Below are 19813 nucleotides of genomic sequence, written 5' to 3' on the forward strand. Positions count from 1 at the left end.
TGAATCCTGAGGGGGGGAAAAGAATTTTACACCAGACACCTCACAGAGAAAATGTATAACCTCAAAACAAAACAAAAGAGAAAATAAAAATAGGCATTACAAGACAAAGATTAGTACAGAATAATAACAATGATAAAATAGTTTGAAGATATTCTTCTCTTCAGCAGCAATACATAGCATGAAACCATTGATTGATATCTTCAGAGTACCGGAAGAAGAAAATAATTGTCAACCTAGAATTGTGCACTAAGCCAAGTTATTAGTCAATAATGTAACACTTAAAGCCATTTGCAGACTAGCGAAGATTGAGAAGGTAAATTAATCTTATTCTGATATTAAAAGATCCAATGAATAATATTCTTAAGGAAAAAGGATACTGAACCAGAAGGAAGGAGTTAAAAAAAAATAAAACAATTGTTAGCAAAGTATTAATAAACATAGTAGTAAATCATTCTCCTTAACCTAGAATTCCTACCTATTGGACATCAAATACACTGAACTCATGTTTCAAATGCCCTTCATTAAGCTGTTGAGGATGATTAGTTATGTATCCTTAACAAAGGTCATCATTGCACTCTTGATCCAGAGATGACTGCCTTCTTTGCTTTGTTTTCTAAATATCATTGTTTTGGCCAGCTCCTCAAACACCTTTAAACACACACACACACACACACACACACACACACACACACCCCCCGCAGAACTGCCAAAGGTTGTGTGGTACTAAGTGGAGTAGCTGATTTAATTCCAGGTCTTATGAATTAAAATTAAAAGAAAAAATAGCTCGACTACTTTATGTTGTCTTAACTGACTATAAAATAGCAAATGATTATCAAAGGTCTGGTCTGCATTCTACTTTGTAATACTACAACCTGTGACGACTGTAGAGTGATCAACCACAATCTCTTTTGTGGGAAAGCATAACATATGTAGCTTAGGAAGCCTACCTCATAAAAATACAGACATAATAACCAATAATATTAATGAGCATATTTGTCTAGAGAAACACTAAGAACATTCTGTGACAATGGAAATCTCCGTTTGTGCTGTCCTGTATAGTAATCACTAGCCACATGTGACTGTTAAGTACTGGAACGCTTGAAATGTAGTTCATGCAAATGAATACCAGATTTTTACTTTTATTTAATGTTAGTTTTTACACTTATATTTAAATGGCCACATGTGACTGGTGGCTATTGTATTGGATGGCACTGGTCTAGAATTTTAGTTTTCTAGTCAGGTAATTAGGGATAGTTAGACATAATAGTTAATGAGACATCCTAACTTAATGGCAAACTCCTCCAATACCTACATAAGGTTTCTCCATTTTTATATAGCTATAGCCTGTTTTTATACATTTATCTCTGAAAATATTTGCAATAATTTTCTTCTACATGAACATTATGCAAGTTGGTACACCTTATTTTGAGTCCAAAATCACAATACTACTGACACTGGACAATTCATTTAATCTGTCTAAGCTTCAGTTTTCTCATTGTTTTAAATAATAATAATTCCTTGCCCTCCTCAAAGACTAAGAACATGGAAATTATAGGGAGAATTGGAGAAATAATACATGTCAATGGCACATCATGGTGATTTGTTATATAGATCTAAATACATCGGTGCCAAAGGGTTATCTTTAATTTTTTTTAATTGCTTTTTTAAATTTATTTATTTGACAGAGAGGGAGAGCACAGGCAGGGAGAGCAGAAGAAGGAGAGGGAGCAGCAGGCAATCCACTGATCAGGAAGCCTGATGTGGGGCTTGATCCCAGGATCCTGGGATCATGACCTGAGCTGAAGGCAGACACTTAACCGACTGAGCCACCCAGGTGCCCCTAAATTTTAAGGATCTATCTCAATGGAAGTATTGCTAGAGATAATAAAATGGCAAATAAAAAACACAAACAAACCAAACAAATAAGTAATAAATACAACAACAATAACTAATGTCTGAATGCAATTTTGTTGTCTTATAAAGAAATTGTGGTGTTGGTTTGCTGATATATTTTTCTAGGTGTATATGGTTTGTGCATGGTGAATATGTTTGTAAGAGTACAGAGCAGAAGAGAGCACAAAGTGTTAGAGAATAATAGAAAATCAAATTAGGTATCATTATGGTATGTAATTATTAATTGGATTAAGTCATTTCTAGATATAGCTGTTTTACCCATGGAAACATCACTAAAATTTATCTGTTTATAACCAATAATTGAATAATAAATAAGGCAAGTTTATACTCTGATGGGTTAATTAAAATATTTCTGTATTCCTTATTGGATTTCTACCACAAACTAGATTGAAATAATTGGTATTACTTGGGGGCAATTAAAATTAGACCTTATGTTGTTATATACCATTTCATTTCTATTCCCAATGTTTTTTCTATTTATTTTCTCTTATAATTGGTTTAGTTGTAATCAACAGCACGAGTCTTGAATCTCTAAGGACTTGATAAGAATAAATAAATAGTTATAAATCTTGAACTCAGAAATGTTTTGGAAAAAAAATGCATTTGAAAATTATACATAGCTGCTGACTTCTGGAAAGGAGTTTCTACTGGAGTGAAGCAGAAAAATTGTATACTGGGATTGTTCTATTGCTATATTTCAATCTAAGATGCACATTTTATGACAGTTACATAGGTAAGTAGTCTATTTACTAGAAAAGGAAAACATAAACCTACATTATTCTATTTAATCAAGAAAGAGTTCATTGCCTGACAGCTCATTTTCATTCGATCATTATTCTTAGCTGAAAGCAGAATAAATGGCTTATCTTTTAATAATTATATCAATTGGATGATAAATTCTCATTTGCTAGGACTTATATAATGCTATAAAACTACCTAAATCTATACAAGTGGTACTTACAAAATATAGAGATATTTTGAGAATAAGTTTTAGCCTTCACTTTATTTAGGAAAAAAATCATAAAAACAAGAAGAGTTCATTTAAAGAATGGAAGAAACTAAAATATCCACTTTTTAAAGATTTTTTTTTATTTGTTTAACACAGGAGAGAGAGCATAAGTAGGCAGAGCAGCAGACAGAGGGAGAGGGAGAAGCAGGCTCTCCGCTGAGCAGGAAGCCCGATGCGGGGCTCGATCCCAGGACCCTGGGATCATGACCTGAGCCGAAGGCAGCCGCTTAATGACTGAGCCACCCAGGTGCCCCAAATATCCACTTTTTAAAAGACATTCTCTCTTTTTCCCTCTATTTTTTATTCTTCATTGCCAGCTTAATTTTTCTCTGCTTTCTTTTTCTCCACCAATTTTATGTGCATGCTCCCAGATTCAGAGACAGGTTTCAGTATAAGAAAGGGAATCCCTGCTGTTGTTTGTGACTGGTTAAAACTGGGTGCTGGGTCCTGGTTGAATTAGTCTTCTGCATTCCTGAGTGCCAGAGTAAGCATGTTAAAGAAAGGAGCATTCTGGCTACTAGATGATTTATCTGATGACTGCTGTCAAAATTTTATATATCACACAGGAGGGGGGTGTGTGTGTGTGTGTGTGTGTGTAGGATATATACCACTATAAAAAAGTGATATATAAAATATATCACTATAAAAGTGGTGCATTTCATCCTTTGTTAGGTCTGTGATAAAAATATACTGGCGTGATACCACCATATATGACCAATATCACACCAATTTATTTTTATCACAGACCTAACAACAGTTTAAATGGCACCACTTCTATAGCAAGAACTCTTGGGAATAACTACTCCTACATCTCTGTTCAACCCCACCTTTACTTCTGGGTCCAAGGTAGACATTGTCAGTGATTCACACCAGTTTTTTTTCAGGCTCCCCCTTACTCAGACAGACCCTTCGAAATGATTAGAATTGGCCTACACAGTGCAAAATCATGTGTAACACCTGCCATTTGCCTTTCTTTGATGTAATTAGCAAGGTATTAGGATCTACAAATTACTGACAAATTTCTAACATAAAAAATTCCAACATATAACATTAAAGCTGAAAACATTCTTGTTTGTTCACGTTTTCTTATATTATCATAAAGCTTGTGGTCTAGAGAGGCAAAGTATTTTATCTAAAGCCATGTAACTTATTGTGAATAGTTCATTAAAACTAAGTCTGTCTTTATGCTTGTTTGTTTACATGGTTATTTCTCAATTGCATATACACAGGAATTAATTTGAAGTTTATGAATAGAATGCTGTTTTTCATGATCTACTTAGTAAGTTTACCTTTATAGGTCAAGTCACATGCCATTTTCTCTGAGAAGTATTTTCTATCTTCTCCAAGAAAATTTAATTTTCATATTCCACTCCTACAGATTACTTTGTCCCCAACTAGTTTGCCCAGTTTATCATTTATATTATAATTACTATACTTATGTGTTTACTTTCTGTCTTTTCCAAAATACTATGAATAGCTCCAGGACAGAAGTTTTGAGAATCGTTAGGACTGTTTGTAAATATTCCAACCCCCTCCTTCACACACATGGTATGATTGCCCTTACTAAACCCTTTTAAATTGGTCATAGCCTTGTGATCTGAAACACCAGTGTACTGAGCCTTTAATAACCAGAGAGTGATGAGCCATATCCCCATCCCCTGCCATGTGGATTGTGGGAAAATGTGTAAAAAATGTCAGTGGGGGTTTTTAAGTTACTATGTGAGCACAACACAGTCATGGTCACCCTAAAAGGGTCATGCAGTTTGAGAGAACTAAAATTTTAAGCTGTAGTGATTTGGGATCATATTTTATTAATTACAACAAAACATTTTATTCTGACTAATATATTTGTTGTTTCTTATCAATTCTTATATCCTAGTACCTAAAGGTTTGGTCCATTTTAGTACTTTCTGAATTGATGTTAAATTGTGGTGATTCAGATGTTTTACATGTTGTTTAATGAAACACGTGTACATGTTATTTAATAAATAACAGTTGCCAAGTGACATCAACATAGCAAATGTCTATATATACCAGAAATGTTGTTATTATATCCAAAATTTGAAGACTTTCCAAACAATCGATACAAGAGGAGGCCACTAGCTGAGTTGCTCTTTTGAAAAGAGCTCTAGCCTAGGGGCGCCTGGGTGGCTCAGATGGTTAAGCGTCTGCCTTCGGCTCAGGTCATGATCCCAGGGTCCCGGGATCGAATCCCGCATCAGGCTCCCTGCTCTGCGGGGAGCCTGCTTCTCCCTCTGCCTCTCTCTCTCTCTCTGTCTGTCATGAATAAATAAATAAAATCTTAAAAAAAAGAGCTCTAGCCTAGAAGCTGAAAAACCTGAATTTTAGTCCTTTTTTTTTTCAATTGTTGGCTATAGTATCTTGGATGAGTTATTTAAAAATCCAACTTTTTTCCATATTATAAATGAGAAAGAAAAAACCTCTCTACATCACAAGCTTGTTAGGAAAAATTAGATAAAATATATTAAAGGATTTTTGAAAACTGAAAGGAGCTGTATAAGTGTAAGGTGTTAGTACCACAGTCCCCGGGCTTTCCTAACTATATCAACATTTTTTCAGCATACAGGTTGAAACAAACTTTTAATGAATAAAAAGATTAAGCTTTCTATCCAATGCAATAAGCTAAGAAAAATATATAATATTTATAAATAACAAAGTGGAATAAAATATTTTTTAAGTTATATGATTTTCTTCCTTCAAGGTCCAAGAAATTCAACTAAGTTTTAAGAAACAAAAAGAAATCACAGGCCAGGCAGGGCTTACACTTCTTAGCTCCACATACAAAAGCCGTCTCCTGTGTGAAGTGGTTCCCCTGTTTGGAACAGGAAAACATTTTCTCTTTGGTATTACTTAAAAGTGAACACAGAATATCTAAATAAAACTTCTTGAAAAAAATATCTTCCAAATATTTCTGAAAAGAAAAATGACAGTAACTTGGAAAATTGCAAAAGAAAATTATACATGAGGGGCGCCTGGGTGGCTCAGTTGGTTAAGCGACTGCCTTCGGCTCAGGTCATGGTCCTGGAGTCCCGGGATCGAGTCCCGCATCGGGCTCCCTGCTCGGCAGGGAGTCTTTAAAAAAAAAAAAAAAAAAGAAAAGAAAATTATACATGAGCAGCAGGGTTTTGTTTTATATATATACATACATATATATATATATATATATATATATATAATAACTGATTGCATCAATAGAAGAAAATCCTATTTATGATAAAAATTCATAAAGTATGACTAAATTTAAGAAATACGAAATATCAGTATCAAGAGCACTACAAAATATTTATATATATTGTAAATATATATAAATATTATACAATAGGTCTATTATATATAATATATATTAATGGAGAGTTACATTTGACATTTTGAATTAGAAAACTCAATACTGAAAAGACTTCACATCCATATCATCAATGTACTGCAATGTAGCAATACACCATTTCCTCTTTTAAAGTACAACTAGAAGAATTTGTTTAAAAAACTAAAAATTGCCAAGAAACATTTTATTAACATAATACCAGCTCTAAAACAGTAAAGAGCATATTATTAGTTTAAAAAGTACAGATAGAAAAATATGATAAAAAGCATCATTTCAAAATTCCTGATATTAAAATTCCTGAATATTAAACTCATTAGCTTACTATTTGGGGGTTAAAAAGACCTATCTCTATCTTACACCATAAACTTTGATTAAAGAAAATCATATCAGTACAAGTTCTAGAAGAAAATGAGTAGTTGAGTATTTCCGTAGTCTTAGAATGAGCAGGACTTTATAAACATGACTCTAAAGGAAGGAAGATTTATGAATATAGTTACATAAAAATTTATACCTCTTGTGTGGATGTGAAAGGATATACATAATCAAATTTGAATAACAAATAACATTGGAATATATACATGAAAAAGAACAGGTTGTTACCTTGAGTATATAAATGTATTTTGCAATGTAATAAAACTTAGGGAAAGCTCTTTATAAAACTTGGTAAAGGATAGTTACTAGAAATTCATAAATGAAGATTTAGTAAGGATCAATAAACTAATATAAGAATGTTCACCCACAGAGGAATGTGAATTAAAATAGCAAAGAAATAACAGTTTTGTATCCATCATGCCTGAGAAGACTAAGTAATTCCAAGAACTAGGTCAGCGAAGATGTAGAGAAACAGATGCTTTCACACATTGTTAATGGGTATGTACATTGGTTCATTTTGGGGAAAAGTAAATTTTCCATTATGTATCAAAAGACATAAAAACAAACATTGTTAATCTAGAAATTCCAAAGAAATCAGAGTGCACAAAAAATGTGTACAAAGGAATTATCACTAGTTGTATATATAGCATCTTAAGAATGATTATTAATAATCCCTGACTTTTTTTTGTTTGTTGTAAATTAGTTTATTTAATCTCACAAAACCCTCTGAAAGCTATAGTTTTTTGTTAAGCTTTTTATTTTAATTCTGGTATAGTTGACATACAGTGTTAGTTTCAAGTATACAATATAGTGATTCAACAGTTCTATATACTATTCAGGGCTCATCATGATAAGTATAATTTTAATCCCCATCATGATAGGTAATATTACTATCCCCACTTTTTAAATGAGAAAACAGAGTGCCAGAGAAGTCACAAAATCTGCTAGTTTGCACAGTTTGTAATAAAAAGGCAAAACATTAGATAAAGCCTAACTATTTAGTAATAGTGGATTGGTTTATTATATTCCTGCAATACATAAGAAGATATTCAGGTAGTCATTAAAGTGATATTGTAGAATAGTTAATGAGATGGAAAAATGTTCATGGTACATTGTTAAATGAAACAAGATAGTTTCCTAATAATATAATCTTTATGTTACCATAAAAAAGAAACAAAAGATTTATACATTTGCTTAGTACAAATACTAGAACCAAATATCAACAGTGATTATTTCTGGGTGTTGTAACTATAGGTTAGTTTCTATTTTAATCTTATGGCTTCTCTTTTTTAAAAAATTTCTATTGTGAGTATTAATCTTTTATAATGAAAATCATTTTTATCAAGAAATATTTTGAAAATTTATATCAAGAAAGGGAGGTTATCTTCTAATTATCACCATATGTATAGCCCAATATAAGAGAATAGAAACAAAGAGAGGAATTTCCCAAGGTCTAAGTGTAGACTAAGTGTAAGTATATTATTACCACTCCAGAATTCTTAAATAAAAGAAAATATTTTTTCCTTAACCTCTGGCATACAGGCTTATTGGTGCTGAAATATATTTATTGATAAAGAAGGTGGACTTTTGACATCAACAGCTTTTGGACTTTTCCACCTCTCCCCACTCTTTCCCTAATCTCAGTTTTAATGCATCATTTGGTTATAACTCCATCCAAATATTTTAGGAGTCCAAACGTATCTCAGAGACCAATTGTAAAAGGAGGGTTGGTACTTAAGGAAATAATCTCAGACTAGCACCTACTAAATTCGTAGCAACGTGTTTAAGTCCTTTGGAGAGACAACCTTTGGTTCTCAGAGAGCATAAGTGGAGAGAAATAATAGAAGCATACAGAAGACTACTTAACAATAACATTGCGTAAAAACAACTGCAAACATAGAAGAGGCATCAGGGGTAGTAAGTGATTTCCAGTGACCTGAATGGTCACTGCTTATTTTAGAATATAGAGTGGTTACCATGGAGTAGAGTGCTTTTATAAGAATTTATGATTATGAGGGATTTTAACTAACCACAAAATGCTGCACAAGTTTTGAATAGATGAAGGCAAGAGTCAAGGGTAGCCACAATGTAGTGGAGAGTGCACTAGGCTGAGAGGCATAAAATTAGAGTGCAGTCCTTGTTCTGTTGCTTCCCAGAGAGATAAATACAATCAAATAAATGACTTTTTTGAGATTCAGTTTCTTTCTTTGTAAAATGGGGAAAATATCTGTCCCTACCTCACCAGGTTGTTGGAGACCAGTGAATGAGAGGAAGAGAGATAGGAAATGAAACTACAAAAGTAGTTTGGAATCAAGTTATGTAGGTCATAATGTATTGAGAATATGGATTGCATTTCACCAGGAGAATGCTGCTCTTTGGTGGAATTTTAATGTCAATTTTCTATGGGAATGACTGGTGGCAGACTTATGTTATACCTCAGAATAGTTTATGTTTAATACACTATTTAATTAGATTTAGATAAGTGTAGTGGAAGCCAGATAGATAAATACAAATAAGTGATGAAAATGAGTGACTGAAATGAAAAGTCAAAGCAAATTTCCAGCAAGCTTTATGTTTTGGGTAAGATATGTGACAGAAGGGGCTATTGAATAAGGGGACAAAAATATGCCTCCAAATTGTGGAGAAATATTAGAAACATGTGATTCAACTTGCTTGGCCATACTCTTCAAGCTTAATGTGAACATCACAGTGCTGATTTGTAATTTAATTCCTTCCATATGGGTAATACATCCTCACTCTTGCTCTCATTTGAAACTTCACTAAACACTAAATTAAGAACAAGCTATCATTCCTATTACACAGAAGAGAAAACTGAAGCACCAAGAGGGAATTTTGAGGAGTCCAGCTTACGGCCTATGGTCTTTTTACTATAGGGATCATCTTTTCATTTGCAGGCCTTCTGTTGGCCATCATAAGACTCAACTCCAGGCTCCTTCTCTTTCCCTTCTGTTCCTGCCTCCAACTGTTCTGCTTCATTCAGAAAGCTATAGATTTTCTGATGGGAGACAACTACATTAAAGGTGGCCTCTCCATGGGCTTGACTATTAAAAATGCTATTTCTGTATTTATCCTGGGTTTGGGGAGGCTCAGAGGAAACCCTTCCTCATTCCATTCTAAGGAAGTCTTAGAGTCAGCACTTTAGGAATCACAATGCAGTATTTTAATGGAGAAGGGGCCCAGAGACCATTATCCAGAAGTTACTAAATGTCAGGACCATGGAGGCAGGCTTTATGGATTTCTTTAAAAAGCTTCATTAACTTGACTAATTGGAAAGTAGAGATTTGCAGACTTGTCTGCTTTTGGGGTGAGAAGACAAAGTCAATAGGATGTGTGTGTAGGACATGTGGGACTGTGATAAGCCACTAACTATTCCTGGCAGATGGACAATATGTTTGCATTTAGTCCACTGTAAACAAGGGTGTTAACTGAAGCAGCAGGATTTAGCAGAAAAAGCCACAAATTTGGAGTCACTCTGAACTAGACAACCATTCAGAGTCTACCAATTATAAACCTTGAGAATATAAAATAACTACTTAAATTCTCTGAGTTTAATTTTTACTTTTGTAAAACAGGGAGTATTCCACCTTTGCATGGTCCTTATTACAATTCATACTAATGGACTCTGGGTAGAGATAGTGAAGTGAAAACACACTTACCTTTATTCCCTAAATGGAAATTAAAGATGTCTTAAATTGTACAAACCCAAAGAGGAAAAGAGAAAAGAAGAGGAAATAAAAGCGATAAATTTTGAGAGCTGTGAAACTGATAGACAACTGTTAGGTGAGCATATCTGAGGAAGCTGAGTTCTACACCAGTAATGAGGAAAACAGAAAAGCCATTGGGTATATAATGCATATAAAACCCTCTCAAAAAAAAAAAAAGGCAGGGATTGAGTATCAGTACTTTTGAGAATGGGGATAAAGGCAAAAATTTTAAAAGAGTGAAATTATAAAAAGAAGCAATTACATTTCCATATAATCTCCCCACTTTATCTTCTAACTGTTAGAAGACTAAATAGGGTAAAATAGGGGTTTCTGGTAAGAAGTTATCAGCCTTGGTTGTCAGGGCAGTGATACACTGAAAATAGAGGGGTTAGGTGTTTTTTACACACTGACTGCTGAGACCTACCTCTCTCTTCCCTATCTTCTGGAAAGGTTCCAGACAGGAGCATGGAAATTCTCTTGCAGGGGAAACTGATTCACCCAAGAAGAAAAGCATAAAGTGAACAAGCCAGCCAGATTACTCTACAATTATCCCCCAGTCTACAAGACTCACACATTGGCTCAAACTTCCAAATAGATTTTCTTAGTTTCCCCACTCTTAAATACAAGAAGGTAATTAAAAGTCACAAGCAACTGAAGAATGCCTCTAATATGAAAGATAAATAACAAACCAACAGAAAGAAAAAGCAATTCTGAATAAACTAAAACTATAAAAAGAAAACAAACAAACAAAAATCATTGACAGCCTCAGAGGAGTAGTAGAAAATATATAGTCTATTAAACAAGGGTAAGATGCTATAATATGGTATATTTAGAAAACAAAGAACTCTTAGTAATTACATGTAGTTATTTTATATATATATTAATATATTATAATGTATAATATACATATAATTTTGTTTTATAGAGTAACATCTATAGATATAATATCAGAAATCAAAATTCAATAAAATACTTCAAATATTAAGTTGAAGAAATTTTACTGAAGGGGAACAAAAATAAAAGAGAAGGAAAATTAGAGTGAAAAATCTATGAAAATTAGAATAATAGGAGGTGTGTCATCAAAATAAGGAGTTTTAGAATGACCACAACCAACAAAATAAAGATTTTTTTTAAATGGAGAGGATATTTTCAGTAGGATACTTTAAGAAATGTTTATGTCAGGAAAAATATTTGCTGCTTATTTGGAAGCATTCACTAAATGTCCCTCAAAAGAAATAAAAATAGATCAACATGATACAATGAACATCACATTGTTGTTTCCCCATCTTGATCCAAGCTACCTTATATAATGAGTAAGATACTTCACTACCCTAATAAGCTTTTTTGTTCTTGATGGTCTTTCGTCATATCTGCATACAACCAAAGCAACAATTTTTAATTTAATACTCCCAAGCCTTCTCATCACACTTACTTATGAGTCTCCCCATGATCAGGCCCCTTATTAACTTTCCAATCTCCTTGCCTTCCATGCTCTCCCTCCAGTTTCACTGGCTTCCTTGCTGATGCCTGGACACACAACACTCAGGACCCTGCTACTGGCTTTTTTTTTTTATTGGCCCAGAATGACTTTTTTCTTCCATATATTTATATCTCTTCCTCTACAATTTTTCTCAAGTTTCTGTGCAATGCAATCTCTTCAGACTTCCACTGACATGACAATCTATATTTTTCTTCCATCACTCTCTTCCTTTTTTTCTATTACTTTTCCTCAAAGCACTTATAATTAATTGAATAAATGAATAAGTAAATGAGTTTTCTGATTTATTCTCTTTGCTATAAAATATAGGCCCCGTGCTGGCAAAAACATGGTTTACTTTATTGCTACAACTGATAGCTAGAACTTCTCTTGGGAAAGAGCAGACCTGCAATACATTTCTATTGGAGTAAATAAAATTGTAGATATTTTCCATCTGCTTTTATCTGTAGCTAGATCTTTGTCTTCCCTAAATTCCATTTTTTTTTAACTTGACCAAAGCAAAGGTTTTCTTTATTTTTAAAACAGGCTCCTGGAGGGGAGTACAGTAGATTCTATCTAGATCTACCAAAAGTGGGGAGGGGAGCTAAAACAAATATTCCTGACAGGGGAGTTTGGAGGAGCCTGGTCTGAGGAGACCTTCTAACTGTTTGCATACAGGGCTCTAGAAAAGTGGGGGGGGGGGGAATCTCAGAAAGAAACAGCTGCATAATCACCCTGGGGGACTTAAATCCTGGAGGCTTGCATTGTTAAAGAACCCATTTTCAAACTCACTTCAAAATGATTTCACTTCCTATCTTCTGGACATGGACAACAAAAGTGTTAGCAGTGGACAGTTTTCTGGAAAATGTAGGATGTCAAGAAACTTCATTCATCCCTGCAGGAAGGAGGTGGAACTGTAATAGGGCCTGTGGTTGAATTTATTTCCAGGCAAGTGGGTTGAGGATTAAAATAATAATAATAATAATGATGATTATGATGATGATTTCATAATAATAATAATGATAATGATAAAAAAATTTGACTTGGACAAATTCAAGACCTATGACTCGTATTCTTATCAGGGGAGTAAAGATCTTACTTTCTACAAATGGAATGTTTTACCCATATAATATAACAGAAATAAAATAATCTCAGTTACACCAGAAATTTTGACTTTGCATTCAAAATTCAAAGCTGGAGGTGTATACTGAGTATGAATGGTGCAGATGCTCTAGGGGCTATAATCAAATACAAGGCATAATCTCATGGGAATAAAACCTAAGAAGATACTACAATTCCTCTATTCTAAGAAATCATTGCATGTAAGATGGACAGTCAATTTAATAACAATTTTGCATTTGGAGCAAAACAGCAACTGTAATTATTTTAGCTGAGCATACTAGTTCTAATGTGTGTCCTTTCCTGAATTGTAGTTTGACAAACTGTGTCTTGCAATGAAGAAAATATAAGAATTGAAAATATGAGGGAGGGAATGGTAAGAACCATATGAGTGAATAGATAATAAATGATTTATGAGATGAGAAACAGTTTCAGTAGGAAAGTCTGTGTATTCTAGGGTGAATGAAGAGACCATTCTGGAAGCAGAGGCATGCTCTCTATGATGATGCATCTGGCTTTGACGTGGGAGGTAGACCCCACAACATTCAGGACTTATACATAGAGTTTGGTTTTCCTTCAGTTCATCCTTTAAATTAAAAAATCACAAACAGGCCTGGGTCTACAGACAGAAGTACTTTCTTTGGTACTTGTGTGTTTTGGAAATAATAGACTTAGGGGGCACCTGGGTGGCTCAGTCATTTAAGCATCCACTCTTGATTTCAGTTCAGGTCATGATCTCAGGGTTGTGAGATCGAGCCCTATGTAGAGCTCCTCGCTGAGCAGGGAGACATGCTTAAGATTTTCTCTCTCCCTCCCCCTCTGCCCCTCCCCTTGCTCTCATGCTCTCTCTCTCTCTCTCAAAAAAAAAAAAAAAAAGGAGGGCGCCTGGGTGGCTCAGTTGGTTAAACGACTGCCTTCGGCTCAGGTCATGATCCTGGAGTCCCGGGATCAAGTCCCGCATCGGGCTCCCTGCTCGACAGGGAGTCTGCTTCTCCCTCTGACCCTCCTCCCTCTCATGCTCTCTGTCTCTCATTCTCTCTGTCTCAAATAAATAAATAAAATCTTTAAAAAAAAAAAGAAGGAAGGAAGGAAAAGAAAGAAGAAAGAAAGAAAGAAAGAAAGAAAGAAAGAAAGAAAAAGAAAGAAAGAAAGAAAGAAAGAAAAAGAAAAAAGAAAAAGAAAACGAAAGAAAGAAAAAAGTAATAGGCTTAGTTGCTAACTTTTAAGAAATATCATGAGATTTCTGGGGCGCCTGGGTGCCTCAGGTGGTTAAGTGTTTGCCTTTGTCTCAGGTCATGATCCCAGGGTCCTGAGATTGAGTCCCACGTTGGGCTCCCTGTTCAGTGGGGTGCCTGCTTCTCCCTCTGCCTGATGCTCCCCTTGCTTGTACATTCTCTCTCTCTCTCTTTGTGTCAAATAAATAAACTCTTTTTTTAATATATTTTTTAAGATTTTATTTATTTATTTGACAGAGAGACACAGTGAGAGAGGGAACACAAGCAGGGGGAGTGGGAGAGGGAGAAGCAGGCTTCCCGCCGAGCAGGGAGCCCAATGTGGGCTTGATCCCAGGACCCTGGGATCATGACCTGAGCCAAAGGCAGATGCTTAACGACTGAGCCATCCAGGTGCCCCATAAATAAAATTTAAAAAAAAATCATGAGATTTCACATAAAAACCAGATCTGAGTTCTGGCAACACTAGGTCTTCGTTGTCACCTGGAAATAGTCAGGGAACATGGGTAATTTAGCAATTTCAGACTGGGCACATGGTATCTGGTTAGCCACAGTCACATCTCCCCTGTTTCTCTCATTTAAGTTTCCAGCTTGGTTCCTGTAGGTATGCTTATTTGCCCCCTAACCTCTAGAAGAAGGTTTCATTATGCTTTCCTCTGCTTGGATGTGTATGCTATCTACCTACTTTGTTCTGGTTGCTCTAGTACTTACTGTGCCTCTTTGGTCAAGTTACTTAACCTCCCTTTGCCTCAGTCTCCTAATGTATAAAATACAATTGTAAATAGTACCTACCTCATAGGGTCATATGAAGATTAAATTATTTATTTCTGGCAAAGTATTTGGAACTGTTCCTGACAAATAGTAAGTTCTCAGTGCCACTATCATCGTGATCATTATCATCTTTCAAGGCTTAGAGTATGGCCTTCCAACCAAAATCGTTCCTGACCACCTTTACACCAAAGTGGTACATCCTCCTTTGTCCAACACTATAAGTAGCACAAATTTTTCCAAGTCCTGAAAATCTTGTATTAAAAATATGAGCATATGCCCTAATTCCTCTATCAAATCACAATCTCATTGATGACAAGGGCTATGTTTTATTCATCTATGCATTACCAGAATCTGACACAATACACAGTGTTACACAGTAGGAAATGCATCCTTAACAGACTTTATATGCAATTACTTTTATTTGGAATTTGTTGTTGAACGCCACACATTAGGGCATGGGTATGCCTTGAGACCAAATGGCAAAAGACACAATTCCATCACTATGTACTATTTTCTGCATTAATAGCAATATGTTTATTATCCTCATGCTCATTTATTTTTATCTCCCAATGATATATATTTTTTCAGGGCAAGAATTAAGTCTGGGTTATGTTTTTCAAACTTTTAATGTGTTTTCAGTGGATTCCATAAGTAGGTCTTTGTATCCATAGCTTCTTTTTTTTTTTTTTTTTTTTTTTTTTTAATTTTTTTATTCTTATGTTAATCCCCTTACATTACAACATTAGTTTTAGATGAAGTGTTCCATGATTCATTGTTTGTGCATAACACCCAGTGCTCCATGCAGAATGTGCCCTCCTAAATACCCACCACCAGGCTAACCCATCCTCCCACCCCCCTCCCCTCTAGAACCCTGTTTGTTTTTCAGAGTCCATCGTCTCTCATGGTTCGTCTACCCCTCCGACTTCCCCCGCTTCATTCCTCCCCTCCCGCTACCTTCTTCTTCTTCTTCTTTTTTTTTTTTCTTAACATATATTGCATTATTTGTTTCAGAGGCACGGATCTGAGATTCAACAGTCCTGCACAATTCACAGCGCTTACCAGAGCACATACACTCCCCAGTGTCTATCACCCAGTCCCCCCATCCCTCCCACCCCACCCCCCACTCCAACAACACTCAGTTTGCTTCCTGCGATTAAGAATTCCTCATATCAGTGAGATCATATGATATATGTCTTTCTCTGTTTGACTTATTTCACTCAACATAATACCCTCCAGTTCCATCCACGTCGTTGCAAATGGCAAGATCTCATTCCTTTTGATGGCTGCATAATATTCCATTGAATATATATACCACATCTTCTTTATCCATTCATCTGTCGATGGACATCTTGGCTCTTTCCACAGTTTGGCTATTGTGGACATTGCTGCTATAAACATCGGGGTGCACGTAGCCCTTCGGATCCCTACTTTTGTATCTTTGGGGTAAATACCCAGTAGTGCAATTGCTGGATCATATGGTAGCTCTATTTTCAACTTTTTGAGGAACCTCCATACAGTTTTCCAGAGTGGCTGCACCAGCTTGCATTCCCACCAACAGTGGAGGAGGGTTCCCCTTTCTCCGCATCCCCGCCAACATCTGTCGTTTCCTGACTTGTTAATTTTAGCCATTCTGACTGGTGTGAGGTGATATCTCATTGAGGTTTTGATTTGGATTTCCCTGATGCCGAGCGATATTGAGCACTTTTTCATGTGTCTGTTGGCCATTTGGATGTCTTCTTTGGAAAAATGTCTGTTCATGTCTTCTGCCCATTTCTTAATTGGATTCTTTGTTCTTTGGGTGTTGAGTTTGATGAGTTCTTTATAGATTTTGGATACTAGCCCTTTATCTGATATGTCATTTGCAAATATCTTCTCCCATTCTGTCGGTTGTCTTTTGGTTTTCTTAACTGTTTCCTTTGCTTTGCAAAAGCTTCTTATCTTGATGAAGTCCCAATAGTTCATTTTTGCCCTTGCTTCCCTTGCCTTTGGCGATGTTTCTAGGAAGAAGTTGCTTCGGCTGAGGTCAAAGAGGTTGTTGCCTGTGTTCTCCTTTAGGATTTTGATGGACTCCTGTCTCACATTGAGGTCTTTCAACCATTTGGAGTCTATTTTTGTGTGTGGTGTAAGGAAGTGGTCCAGTTTCATTCTTCTGCATGTGTCTATCCAATTTTCCCAACACCATTTGTTGAAGAGACTGTCTTTGTTCCATTGGACGTTCTTTCCTGCTTTGTCGAAGATTAGTTGACCATAGAGTTGAGGGTCCATTTCTGGGCTCTCTATTCTGTTCCATTGATCGATGTGTCTGTTTTTGTGCCAGTACCATGCTGTCTTGATGATGACAGCTTTGTAATAGAGCTTGAAGTCCGGAATTGTGATGCCACCGGCTTTGCTTTTCTTTTTCAATATTCCTCTGGCTATGCGGGGTCTTTTCTGGTTCCATACAAATTTTAGGATTATTTGTTCCATTTCTTTGAAAAAAGTGGGTGGTATTTTGATGGGGATTGCATTGAATGTGTAGATTGCTCTAGGTAGCATTGACATCTTCACAATATTTGTTCTTCCAATCCATGAGCATGGAACGTTTTTCCATTTCTTTGTGTCTTCCTCAATTTCTTTCATGAGTATTTTATAGTTTTCTGAGTACAGATCCTTTGTCTCTTTGGTTAGATTTATTCCTAGGTATCTTATGGTTTTGGGTGCAATTGTAAATGGGATCGACTCCTTAATTTCTCTTTCTTCTGTCTTGTTGTTGGTGTATAGGAATGCCACTGACTTCTGTGCATTGATTTTATATCCTGCCACTTTACTGAATTCCTGTATGAGTTCTAGCAGTTTTGGGGTGGAGTCTTTTGGGTTTTCCACATAAAGTATCATATCATCTGCAAAGAGTGAGAGTTTGACTTCTTCTTTGCCAATTTGGATGCCTTTGATTTCTTTTTGTTGTCTGATTGCTGTGGCTAGGACTTCCAATACTATGTTGAATAGCAGTGGTGATAGTGGACATCCCTGCCGCGTTCCTGACCTTAGGGGGAAAGCTCTCAGTTTTTCCCCATTGAGAATAATATTTGCTGTAGGTTTTTCATAGATGGCTTTTATGATATTGAGGTATGTACCCTCTATCCCTATACTCTGAAGAGTTTTGATCAAGAAAGGATGCTGTACTTTGTCAAAAGCTTTTTCGGCATCTATCGAGAGGATCATATGATTCTTGTTCTTTCCTTTGTTAATGTACTGTATCACATTGATTGATTTGCGGATGTTGAACCAACCTTGCAGCCCAGGGATAAATCCCACTTGGTCATGGTGAATAATCCTTTTAATGTACTGTTGGATCCTATTGGCTAGTATTTTGGTGAGAATTTTTGCATCCATGTTCATCAGGGATATTGGTCTGTAATTCTCCTTTTTGATGGGGTCTTTGTCTGGTTTGGGGATCAAGGTAATGCTGGCCTCATAAAATGAGTTTGGAAGTTTTCCTTCCGTTTCAATTTTTTGGAACAGTTTCAGAAGAATAGGTATTAATTCTTCTTGAAATGTTTGGTAGAATTCCCCTGGGAAGCCATCTGGCCCTGGGCTTTTGTTTTTTGGGAGATTTTTGATGACTGCTTCAATTTCCTTAGTGGTTATAGGTCTGTTCAGGTTTTCTATTTCATCCTGGTTCAGTTTTGGTAGTTGATACATCTCTAGGAATGCATCCATCTCTTCCAGGTTATCTAATTTGCTGGCATAGAGTTGCTCATAATATGTTCTTATAATTGTTTGTATTTCTTTGGTGTTGGTTGTGATCTCTCCTCTTTCATTCATGATTTTGTTGATTTGGGTCATTTCTCTTCTCTTTTTGATAAGTCTGGCCAGGGGTTTATCAATCTTGTTAATTCTTTCAAAGAACCAGCTCCTAGTTTCGTTGATCTGTTCTACTGTTCTTTTAGTTTCTATTTCATTGATTTCTGCTCTGATCTTTATGATTTCTCTTCTCCTGCTGGGTTTAGGCTTTATTTGCTGTTCTTTCTCCAGCTCCTTTAGGTGTAGGGTTAGGTTGTGTACTTGAGACCTTTCTTGTTTCTTGAGAAAGGCTTGTATTGCTATATACTTTCCTCTTAGGACTGCCTTTGCTGCATCCCAAAGATTTTGAACAGTTGTGTTTTCATTTTCATTAGTTTCCATGTATTTTTTTAATTCTTCTTTAATTTCCTGGTTGACCCATTCATTCTTCAGTAGGATGCTCTTTAGCCTCCATGTATTTGAGTTCTTTCCGACTTTCCTCTTGGGATTGAGTTCTAGTTTCAAAGCATTGTGGTCTGAAAATAGGCAGGGAATGATCCCAATCTTTTGGTACCGGTTGAGACCTGATTTATGACCTAGGATGTGGTCGATTCTGGAGAATGTTCCATGGGCAGTAGAGAAGAATGTGTATTCCGTTGCTTTGGGGTGGAATGTTCTGAATATGTCTGTGAAGTCCATTTGGTCCAGTGTGTCATTTAAAGTCTTTATTTCCTTGTTGATCTTTTGCTTAGATGATCTGTCCATTTCAGTGAGGGGGATGTTAAAGTCCCCCACTATTATTGTATTGTTGTTGATGTGTTTCTTTGCTTTTGTTATTAATTGCCTTATATAATTGGCTGCTCCCATGTTAGGGGCATAGATATTTACAATTGTTAGATCTTCTTGTTGGATAGATCCTTTAAGTATGATATAGTGTCCTTCCTCATCTCTTATTACAGTCTTTGGTTTAAAATCTAATTTGTCTGATATAAGGATTGCCACCCCAGCTTTCTTTTGGTGTCCATTAGCATGGTAAATGGTTTTCCACCCCCTCACTTTCAATCTGGGGGTGTCTTTGGGTCTAAAATG

Source organism: Mirounga angustirostris, unplaced genomic scaffold, assembly GCF_029215605.1.
Source record: "Mirounga angustirostris isolate CCGP_5_RB_7025 unplaced genomic scaffold, mMirAng1.0.hap1 SCAF_13, whole genome shotgun sequence".
In the NCBI taxonomy this organism is placed as follows: domain Eukaryota; kingdom Metazoa; phylum Chordata; class Mammalia; order Carnivora; family Phocidae; genus Mirounga; species Mirounga angustirostris.